We start from the raw sequence: 12,406 nt of genomic DNA on the forward strand, positions 1-12,406 counted from the left end.
AGTATCCTTTCCTCTATTGCTTGGAAAGCGCTTGGTTCGCCTGCGCTTTTGCCTGAAATGAGAAATCTATCAGGCTTTGATAAGGGAACCAGTCGCCCTTTAGGGATCCTCCCCAATGTGCCAATAACATTGAAAGGGAAGACCGTTCAACTAAACGTGATGGTCGTTCAAGGACCCTTGGATTATAACCTACTCCTTGGACGAAACTATATATATTGCATGGGAGCTATAGTCTCCTCACTCTTTAGAGTAATGTGTTTTCCGCATGAAGGAAGAATGGTCAAGCTCGTGGACCAACTTTCGTTTCCCGGATCACACATCGCAAATAGTCATATACCATCCCTAAATGGTCTGTTCACGAAAGAAGTGTCTCAACCCACGGTCCGTCCTCCTGATGAGCGCGAGTAATCCGGGAGGATATGACTGGAACCCAGGGGGCATGCGTCCTGGTCTGCTTCGACAGAGAACTTTGGGTATAAGATAGGTTTCCGCGGGAGAATATGACTAGTCCGTACCCCGTCCGTAGAGGAAAGAGGGTTGTTCTAGAATAAGATTCTTTTGTCAAAGTTATGTGAGTGGAATAATCTGCTTTTCACTCACCTTTGTCTATTTCGGTAGGCATTGCCGAGGAAGTGTTTTGTTTAATCTGCTAACGAGACAATCTTTGGGTAACCTGAAAGAGGTAAGCCTCTCCCGGTAAAACGAAAGTTTTAGTGGAAAAGAAGTAGAGGTAACCTTGAAATTCTATCTTATGCCTGGGGGCATGCAAACCTTTTGGAGTGCTTGCAAGGGGCGACTATTTATTTTTTAAATTTTTAGGTCCTTCCCTTTAAACCTGTAGGTCTAACCCTTTAAACTCGTAGGATTAGTCGTTTCCAAGCTTGCATAACGAAAGGATGTTGAGAAAAGCGTAGTGAGATGAAGCTCCGGGAAAAAATAGCAATCTCACATGAGACACTCTTATCATATGACTGGTATAATCGAGCAGTTTTACCGCGGAATTTATGCTCGTTAAAAAATAGAAAAGCGAGATCCGAGCAGTTTTAGCACATAGTTCATGCTCGTTAAAAAATAAACATAAGATTGAGCAGTGTTTTGGCGCATTCAAGCTCGTTAAAAAATGAACCCATCCCGGTAAATAACCATTAAGAATGTAACCTGATCAACCATAAAAGCCTTGGTCGTGTTTGTGTACCGTCACCTCCACTTTTCATTTGGCCGATCGTTTACCTCCATATGATTGTTTACCCATTTTGAGGAACAGCTGCGAAGAGTGATTTCACCTAGCCATCCTTGTGACACTGCCGTGATTGGAAAATTCCAACCTGTACCTGGAATCAGCTGCTAACCCTGTTCATCACTCGTTCCTCGAAAGACGAGTCTTCTTTAAGCTCTTTTCAATTGACTCGTAAAATATGAAAAGATTGCCGAGTTTTGGCCTTCCAGCTCGTTAAACGACCGGAAGAGCTATCCCTCCTCTAGATTTTAATCTTTTTGGACCTGAGGGATTATTGCACAAAAAGATCGAGCGCTTGTTTTGTTCGGCTCGTTAAAAATACCGAAAATTCATCCCTTCTGTATTGTTTTATACTTTTTCGGACTTAAGGGATTAGATGACGAAAAAGGAATTTTGGAGTTAACTTTATGTACCTTTTCAGACTCTCTAAAAATGAAAAGGGCCGAGTTTTCCTTGTCGTTAGATTCGTTAAAATCACTAAATAGCGACAAACTTGTCTTTAGACGAGAACGAGTTTCACTATTGCTAGGCTCGTTAAAACATAGCGATGGGCTTGCCCGAAGGGCAAGTTATAGAACAAGCATATGTTATCCTCCTCAAGCTTGACAAAAATAAAGAGGTACTGGTCAGCAATGACTGGGGAAAAATTGGGAAAAATCAAGAAGTTTTTGATGGTAGCAGGTCGCTCTTGAACATGACACTTTTCCTCCGTACCACATCGGGTTGGGTTGTTTCATTCACCGGTCATATCACCATGGTCTCGCCATACCATCCATACTTGGGGTAATGATACCAATCCATCGCATCAGTGTCGCCATATGTTCAAGAGAAGTCGTTCAGAAAGAGTCAACCGGGTCCCATCCACTGCCATACATTATCCTTCATCCATTCATGACCGCCACCCTGAATCATATGTCACAGATTGTTTTCACCTCCACTAAAATCATTAGCTCCGTTCCGTGTCACTGATGTGGGATTCATTAAGGCCCTCCCTTGACGGATCGCTTCTTGTCGACATCAGCTCATTATCCAAGAAGTTGATCTAGGAACAACCCCTTCAGTACTTTGAAGCTTGCATGCCTCAATGGAAAGTTTCTCACTTCCGGCGACAGGTATACCTCAATGACCTTCGACCGGGAGATTTTGCGTGGTGTTCGACGCCAAGTCCTTTATTCACACCACGTGAATTGTACTGCAGTACCTTGAGGGTCATTATCATTATCGGTGATTCCTCTCGCGCTTGTTAACGGTTTACATCATTGACCGGTAATCAAGCGATGTCTTTCCATGTTCGACTTCAGCGCAATTCTCACATGGATCGACTTGTACTTAGAGTGAAGATCGAATGAGTTTGAAGACCCCGGATCTAGTTTCATCCATCCGGGCTGCGATATATATTCAGGAAAAATAAAGACATTTGACATGTACATTATTGCAGCAGATGATCATCCTACTCAAAGGATGATAGTTTCGCCAGAATTATCAGTCTACCATCAGACGATCGTCTGTTCTATGTACCAAAATGTATTTATAAAGCTGAGCATGGGAATGCCCGCCTCAGCTAGATCATGAAAGCAGAATGAATCATAATGTATTGTATTGTATCTTATTACAGGTCTCCTCCCAGCAAATGGATGAACTTCGGACTCCCCTGGATAAAGCATTTCACCCGATAAACGGCCTCATACTTTAGGGGGCAACTGTTATAGACATTTTTGTGCCTTGCATCACTGAGCATGAAATGTCAAAAATCAAGGGATCCAAAGTCCCTAAACATGTTGTTCCTACCCCTAGAGGAACAAGGCCAGCAAACTACAGCAATTCACTGAAGTTCTCCACCTGAAAACACTCAAAAACAGGCCAATTCTATATCATGTCAACTGCTCCACTGAGCATCTACGCTGAATGTCAACTACTCCACTGTCTACCTGTGTTGAATGTCAACTGCAACAAAGGCTACCTGCGCTGAGCGTAACTGGACAAGTGGCAGGCTCATTTCTCAAGGTGTCAATGCCCAGGAAGCTTCCAAAATGACACTTGGATCAGGGAATTCGACTGGTGATGAGTAAGAGGTTCCAAATCTCCAAGTGGAAGCAAGAACCTCCAAGTGGACTCAAGAACTGAAGTGGGAGAGGACACTAGTCAGTTTCATACCAGCCTCAAGCTGACTCATCCTCTCTCTAAAACTCCTATATATAGATCTCTCTCCATGAGGTCAAGGGGGCTGGAATGTTGTGATTGCAAAGAATTGCTGTTGGTTTGTGGTTAGATCATTGGGTGTTTATGCTTTGAAAGGGGCTGAAGAAGGAATTCCATTCTGCTGGGAAGGAGATGCTGGGCTGGAGCCCTATGGGTTGTATCTCTTCCTGAACCTTGTTTATCAATCAATAAAGCTTCTTGGTTCTTTCCTATATGCTGGTGTATTTTGTATGATTTGCATTAGTATATTTGATTTACTTCTAATCCTGAATCATTTATGAATATGTATATTTGCCTTTGTGTTGTGTCCTTCTCTTGTCGCAAGTAGCTGTTCTCTTGTCACAGGTAGCTGTTCTCTTGAGCAAGCGAGGAGGCGAGTAGCTGTGGACACCCCAAAGAGGAGAGGATCTAGATCGAGGGACAACCAGAAGATAACGGTAAGTCTACCAATCTCCTCTCTTTCATATTTCATAAAGGAAGAAACCGAAGTAGCTGTATTCGTTTGTTGCTAAGGTACTGTCACACCTTGGGTGGATAGGATCGTCCTGCATAGGCATTTTTCCCCACAACAAGGCCCACCACTCCATCTGGGAGTATGCAGGAGCCCTCCACATCACAAACTCATATATTGATGAGGCAGAAAATTGTTGAGGTATCCTCCTTTAGAATTCCTATAGATAAATATCAAGACATAAAGGAAAGATACAAAGAGATTAAAGCTAGGAATGAGAGGCTTAAAGCCCAAACATATGCACAGTTTCTAAAAATGACCCCCACCAATCAAATAAGGCTAATGTCAGCCTTTGATATCAAAGAGGGGAAAATGCAGATGAAATTTATAAAGCCAACCACTCAGCATCCAAGAGCAGCATCAGATTTCAGAAAGGTGGACTTTGAAGTACTGTCAAGGGATATTCATCCCATTGACCATATTGAACTGCACAAGCAAACAGGAGAGATGATTTACTCTACATTAACAGGGAAGGCCATTTCTGCCCACCAATTACAGAACTCCCTGAACAATATCAACACAATTTCATTTGGAGAAGGCCTCCTCACAGGCCAAGGATAATAGAATCAAGTCCTTAGAGGACTTAGTGATTAAATTGGGACACGATCCCAAAGATGTAAAAGCTACAGAGTAGCTGATTAAAAAGAAAAATGATGACATTGCTGCACTCAAGAAGCAGCTAAAGATGAGCCAGCTGCATCACCCACAGACACAGGAAGTCCTAGAAGCACAACAAGGACATGAAGAGCTCATGGACTTGGTCCTGAAACTGAACGATCAACTCAAGGAGATAGAGAAGGAGTTGGACACTTTAATTCAGTCAAAGCAAAGTGACTTGGCCACAACTTCTAGAACTGTCATCCCCATAGTATCTACAGCAATCCCTTCCATACTGGTAGCATCATTGGTACCCACAACTCCACCTGCCACATCATTTCCAGAGACAGCAGAGTCTACAACAGCAATAGGTACATAGGGAGAGAAAGCAGCAGAATTAGTAAAAGCCATGGAAGAGATGTCTATCCAGGCTACAGAGATGAAGAGACTAAAGGAAAATGTAGCAAGTCTGGAAACTGATTGTAAACTTGCCCAACTCCAGCAAAAAGAAGAAACACAAAAGGCACTGAGAATGGGTGAGAGAATCAAAATCCTAGAGAAGGATTTAACACTACAGAAACCACTGCGTCAAACCAAAGAAATGTTGTGGGCCAATATCATTGACTCTGTCAAAGATATTTGGCCATCAATTCACGTTATATTTGAGCAAACAGAATTAGTGAAGATAGCTACTGAAGCTATCCAAAAAGTAAAGGAATAACTGGGGAATAAACCAGAGGATGCCAGTCGACTCATCCACTTTCTAAATAGCAAGAATAGATATGATCTCCATGAGCTTAAAATAGAAGATAGGATTGAGGCCATTCTGGAGATTAGGAAGGTTCTTTCCAAAAGAAACCTTATGTTTAACTTAGAAGAGAAATGCCATAACATGCAGGTAGCCATTGATAGATTCATGGCTAAGTTTCAGATTTTGAGGGAGAGGGCTCTTCCCAGTGCTATGGTCATAATGACAAGCTCGTGCCTCAGCTAGACTATGGAGATAGATTAAGAAAATTGGCTAAGGAACAAGCAAGTTCTTCTGCAATTAAAGCCCTGCCAACAGGCAAAGTGTTATATGAAACATTAGAGAACTTATTTTTTCTAAAGCATGAGGTGAAACACTTGTTCCTCACTAAGCCAAATTTTGCAAAGTACACAGAGGCAGATGAAATCTACAGAAGGATTATGAATGTAAAATTAGCTAATGTGGAATGGTGACAAAATATGATAGATTTACTGTAATAAATTTACATTAGAAAGTTACTGTACAGTAAATGAAGGAAACCAATTAAAACAGGTAAAAGCAGAGCAGCAGGGTCAAAGAGTAGCATGGTCAAAGAGTATCAGTTGAAAGATAAAAGTGAAGAAGATTCCAGCATAGAAATGCTACGAATATCATCCAGCTTAAAGGGATCCAACTTAACTCAAAACAGCCAACAACACCACAATAAAAGGGACAACCTAAAGCAATTCAACATCTGTCTCTATCTTCATGCAAGAAGCTATTTTTATTCCTTAGATTAAGTCTCAAGTTGTTTTGAGATATTTTGTAAATATTTTTGTATATATACTTCATATTTCGAAGTATTAGGTGTGGATTCTTATACTTTCAATAGAATTTTGTTCAAAGACTGTAAAATCTCTTGTATCACTGACTGGGCCAGCATGCTAGATTGATGAATAAAGATCAGATATTTTAAGGGATTCATGTGTAAAGCGAAGTACAAATGAGCAATTTTCTTGTGTTGTTTTATCTCTCTTAAAGTTGTTTCAAAATCTTAAATGTTTCAGAATTCTGAATGTTTAACTTATATATTATTTCAGAATTTGGTTAACTACACTCTGTCTTACTGTTATACATTCTTAATGTTTTCTCTTAAACTATCTTAGCTAGGGAATTCTTAACTGCTCCTTAGCTTTCATAGTTTCTCTTCTAATCTATAGTAAAGGATTCTTAATTTCCCTTTACTCATGATTCACTGTTGTTCCCCCATATTAGCCTCGGTCTAAGGATTCTTGATTGCCCTCTCACCCCCGTTAAGACTCATTTCACCATTTAGTCCAAGGATTTGTACTTCACTCTGCTATCTTGCCCCTTGAACATTCCCTTTAGTGATTTAACTCCAGTTTTTCTACCCCTTCTTTGACTCCATTGCCCAATGGTCTAAAGGCATCAACCTATCAGCCTATTTTAAGGATTCCACCACCAAATCTTAATACAAATCAAAAAACCCCCTGAACTCTAGAACTAGCCTAATATCTAAGCAAACATAGCTAAATTATATAGAGAGAGCCCTCTCTGAGCCATAGGTTGGCTAGAGCCTATGCTTAAAAGTTGGTTTGTGGTTACCTCGAAGCCTTCCCTTCTTCCAAAACTTCTAAGGAAAAGTTTTGAGTGATAACAGTATGCACAGACTCTGCAAGTTGGCTTGAAGGGAGCTCCAACTTCACACTTGGGAAGGGTGTAGGAGGAGAGAGATTTCCAATGAATAGGACATGGCTGCCAATCTTCAAACCCCCAAGGGGTGTTGATAGATTATGATTGGAATTCCTATTGCTCAGATTAGGATCATAAGGAAAACCATTTGCCCCAAACCCATCCAATCTTAGAGGTTGAGCATGTGACGACCCATCCAATCTAATATATTCACATAGAATTTTCTCCTTCAGGTGCTTGTCTTGTCATATATCTCTCTCTTCATACCTTCTACAACACGTAAATAATTTGTTAACAACCTCTGAATAAGTAACAATTACATATACTTCAAGAAATAATCTAAGGTACACAGAATGAGTAGAACAACAAAGTCTCATTGAAAAATTACCATCATTCAATCCATGGAAAGAGCTTTGAAAGCAAATAATACTCAAAAGAATAAAATCCTTACCCATTCATCTAGGACGCCTTCTGTAGGACCATGAGGTTTTGCAGCCTTGTCATCTACAGGGTTCTTGTGTGCTTCATTATGAGCTTCTACTTCTTCTATAGGCTTCTTCAATTTCTCGAGCTCCTTGTAGAAACAATTAACATTTTAGGGCTTTCAAGTGACAAAAATAAATGCAAAACCAATTTAATTTGAATGACCTCAACAAAAATTGAGCCCATCTTGTGAAGAACCATAAATTATATCTTGGATGGTTGTTGTGGATCAAGAAATATCACACACAATTCATTCTCCACCACTAGTGACTCCTTATTCTCATCAAACTTTAGATCAAGACAATGGTCATGTTTCAGTTTTGATAACAAAAGAATAAACATTTCAAATTCCAGTGCCTTAAATCCACAGAAAGAACAAAATGATTATTATTTAACATATACTATTTTTACAAAGGGATGAAATAGTGATCCAATTTCACAGAAACTAAGTACGTATATCTTAAAAAATATCAAAATTATAATAAAAAATGCCAAAACCACAATGTACGTAAAGATTCTACCAATATTAAAAAATCTAAAATCCACACAAAAGAGCTAATATTAAATCAATCAAAATAGGGCACTGAGAAAATTAAAGATTAAGAAATTTAATGAATGTCTCAGCCATGAGAAGAATGGCTAATTATGGTTGAAAGGTATAATAACAGTATGTTCGTGTTGAATCAAAAGGGTTGGAAGCAATGGATGGTGGTTCTAAAAGTTTTAAAACAAAACTCCACAAACCAATTCTAGAGTAAATTCAGTGCCCTCTCTTAGTTTAAAGCTCACAATTTTGAATTTATCCTTCGTCTTCTTCTTTTTCTGAGGGTTTTTTGGCTTCTCCACAAATTTTACAACAGTGCCAAATTATCATCACTATCAGAAAACCTCTTTTGGAAGCCACGCATAACATCCAAACATAACATTGATTTAATTATAAAGAAAAGGTATTGTTCAAATCCATGCTCCCAAGTACCATATAGCTCAGAAAGTAAAACTAAGTATTTTATATCACCAAGACTTGTATTTCAGCTGGTTGTCTGGCCAGATATATCTCTCCTTGTACCTTCTACAACACAAAAATAATTTATTAACAACCTTTAAATAAATAACAATTACATGAACGTCAAGAAACAATCTAAGGTACAGAGAATGAGTAGCACAACAAAGTCTCATTGAAAAATTATTGGCATACAATCTGTGGAAAAACCTTTGAAAGCAAATAATACTCAAAAGAACAAAATCCTTACCCATTCATCTAGGTCACATTCTATAGGACCGAGAGGTTTTGCAGCCTTGTCATCTACTGGCTCCTTGCATGCTTCATTATCAACTTTTGTTTTTTCTATATGCTTATTCAATTTCTCCAACTCCTTGTAGAAATAACCAACATTTCAGGGCTTTTGAGTAGCTAAAATAAATGAAAAAGCAATTTAATTTGAATGATATGAATAAAAAATGAGCTCATCTTGTGAACAGCCATAAATTATACCTTGGATAGTTGTTGTGGATCAAGAAATACCTCACAAAATACTTTCTCCACTGCCAGCGACTCCTTATTCTCTTCAAAATTTAGGTCAAGACAGTGGTCATACAAGTTGAAATTTACAAAGGCAAACCAAGAGTTTGAGAGTGGTAGAATCCTTTTTGGAAAAATCGCAAACCATATACTTGTGTAAACACGAATATAAATTTAAACCATGCCACAACCAAAAGAAAGGTTCCTACAGACTAATATTATACATAGACTCTTGTCATCTGAAAGTATTTTCCATGATAATTGCTTATGCATTGATAACTAGTCTGCATACAAAGAAAACTCTAACTTAACATAGACCCTACATACAAAACATACCCAAACTTAACACAGACCCTGGAGCATTATTGCTGAAGATAGACGAAAAGAAGAGGGGTTTTCAACATAATACCTCATAATACCTCTAAACGCTTGTTGAAGAGGACCGAACCCTGATACTGCAATCATAAGAGGTTGAGGTTGTTCAGCTGAGAAACAAAAAAGAAAAATGGTAGTTAAACAAAGAAGGAACAATAATTAGTGAGACCTTTTCGTTGTTGCCGAAACTGCAAGCCATGCTTGTTCATTCAGCTACGAACCAGAGCAAAGGCAACGAAGAAGATGAAACATAAGACAGTCATTAGTGACGACCGTAAGCCAAGAACAACAGTCTTGTGTATGAGGTAGAAACCCAAGTGAAACAAGGGTTTAGCAGAGGAATTTTTCTCCAATAGTAAACTCCTTGACCCTAGAAATAATCTTTATATCAGTCATATTGAAACGCAAGGGACAAAACCTCTACTGAATGTTTATATGATATTTCTTAACTCTTCTCGCAGCAATTCTCGCATCCTGGTGTCCTGCTGTTCAGTGCCATAAAAACAACACTAAAATTCAAACGGACTCTCCTGAAAATGGTACGCACATATGTCAAATGGAGAGCAGAAAGGTGGACTAAAAATTTGTGCACAGATGTCAAACTGACACGAAAAGTTCAGATGGTTGATTGATTCAAAAGAAGGTGTATCAGCCTAAACATTTGATAACATTGTCGCAAATACAAATCCACCTAGCCAAACGTTACCTCCCAAAAAAGATTCTTAGTCCGAAAATCCCAACGGTATAGCCCTCATACTAAATTTCAGTACATCCAACAATGAAGTGAATCCTTAACTCTTTGTGGGGCCAAATTGTCAGTCGTCCTGAGGACAAACAATGTTTGATTTTCAGTGGAGTTTGATTTGGAATGTATGTCATGTCACAATTAAATCATAACAATGCAAAATTCCTAAATTGCTTGTGAGATTTGGTAAAAGAGATAATCAATCAACCTTGAGAGCTTGCTTCTTGTTAAGGGAGGGTATTATGTTTTTATTGAGATTTTTGATAATTATTTTATATTTATAAAAAGGATGAAAATTAAATTTAAATCAATGAAAATATTCTTTTTATTAATTTAATTAATTAGATTTAGTTATTAATTTAATTAATTAGATTTAGTTTTGTTGGTTGAGAAAAATGTTATTATCTTGTTCATTTACATTTAAATTTATTATGAATATTTTCTATAATGACTTTGTTTAAGCCATTCCTAAAACAAAATAAAACAAAACTATATATATATATATATATATGATAAATAAATAAATAAATACATATAATCTATATTCACATATTAATAATTAGAATTTTATGTGATCCTATACTTTTTCTATAACATGAATTGATGTCTTTTTCTATAACATGAATTGATTAAGCATGAAGATTAGAATATAATAACTTGAAGCAAAGGAAAGGGAATATTGTAGTTTTAATGTTAGAGAATTTTGTTTCTAAATAGAAAACAAATGTTACAAAACATTTTCTACGAAAAAATTATATAATAAAACTATAATATAACAATTTATTTTATAAAGTAGAATTTTTAAGAAAAATACAATAATAATATGTATAAAAAAAAAATTAATATATCATGATCAGTATATTATAGAATTATTGATATCAAATTCTTGTTATCAAATATTTTTACTAATTAAAATTTCAATTATTGAAATATTATTTATATCAATTTTTTTTAATTTTATTTTAGTTTTTTTTAATTTTTTTAATTTTATATATATATATATAGAAGAAATTTTAAATATTTTTTAACATATAACATAAATTCAATGCAAACTACACATAATATACATAAAGAATGAGAAACTGCATGATCACAAGGAGCGATGACCCATAACAATTAATATAATAGGGAAAAGGTAATCACATGTTAATTTAGATTCTATAGATTGTTTTCAGAATTATGATATTACACGTTTATTTTTTAGCCAAGAGGCATATTCTACAACCTAGTATGATGTTTAACCTTGTCTATTTGTCAGTCATCAAAATTAAAATTTTGGTTATGTCGACCAAAATAAAAAAATTTAAAAATCTAAAAATAAAAATAAAAATTAAATAATTATACAAAACATTTAAATAATGTCAAAGTCATAAAAAAAAATGCAAATGAAAAAATAGATCTCTCCACTCATATTAAATCCATATTTAAAATAAATCTCGTTTTATACCTACATTATTATTAAAACATTATTAAAACCATGTTAAAATTATGTTCTTACACGTTTATTTTTCCATACCTATCATTGTAAATATAGAAGTATGTGCATTTCGATTGGTGTATATGTCTGTCTCTTTCATATCTCCATACCAATCAATGTACTTATAGAAGTATGTGCATTTCAATTAGTGTATATGTCTCTTTATTTAAATTGCGAAGGGGGATTTTATACTTTAGGAGGTCCACGATTTTTACGATGTTTATTTTATTGTTATGAAAAGGTAGCCATTGTTATGAATTAACCATTAACATGTGATAAGGGATTTTAATCAATGTGATCCATTATCAAAATGAAATTGCATGCTATTCAAGATGAGGGAACTTTTAAAAACAAAGGTTTATATATAGAAATTAAATAGAGTTATTATTAAAATTAATATGAAAATAAATTTTATTCATAATTATAAAAATAAAGATTTAAATTAATTATCTTTAATTCTATTTATGTTTTTATTTGTATATATATGAGTGAGCATATAATGTGTGTTCTTTTTTACATATATACCGATCATGTAATTTATTTTGAGTTGGTAAAAAATATGCACAAATGGCACTAAACAGAGTTGACTTATATTCATACTTGTATAATAGTTGATAAAACTCAATTTCATGTTAATTTAATGGCAATTATCTTTGAACTTTAAATGTAGAAAATGGATATGTATAATCAATTTCATGTTAATTTAATGGCAATTATCTTTGAACTTTAAAAAGTAGAGAATGGATATATATAATTATATGCTATACATTCTTAATATATAATTCATTTTAATTTGAGATTTTTAAGCACAAAGAGATTTAAT

The 12,406-nt window shown here is 35.8% G+C and overlaps 1 long non-coding RNA gene and 1 pseudogene across 1 annotated transcript; both read right to left on the reverse strand.

Annotated features, from left to right (window-relative positions):
* The window catches only part of LOC149149593 (transcription factor GAMYB-like), a 42,595-nt pseudogene extending 35,152 nt beyond the window's left edge, over positions 1 to 7,443 (reverse strand).
* Positions 7,444 to 8,780: 1,337 nt separating this feature from the next.
* LOC149149594 (uncharacterized) lies at positions 8,781 to 9,963 on the reverse strand. Its single transcript, XR_016263679.1, has 3 exons — positions 9,531 to 9,963; positions 8,960 to 9,441; positions 8,781 to 8,840 (listed from the first exon to the last, which is right to left on the reverse strand). It is a non-coding gene; the product is annotated as an uncharacterized LOC149149594 (long non-coding RNA).
* Positions 9,964 to 12,406: the final 2,443 nt, after the last annotated feature.

Source organism: Pinus tabuliformis, chromosome 9 (genome assembly GCF_031772625.1).
Source record: "Pinus tabuliformis cultivar Carrire ecotype Pingquan chromosome 9, CPIR1, whole genome shotgun sequence".
NCBI classification, from domain to species: domain Eukaryota; kingdom Viridiplantae; phylum Streptophyta; class Pinopsida; order Pinales; family Pinaceae; genus Pinus; species Pinus tabuliformis.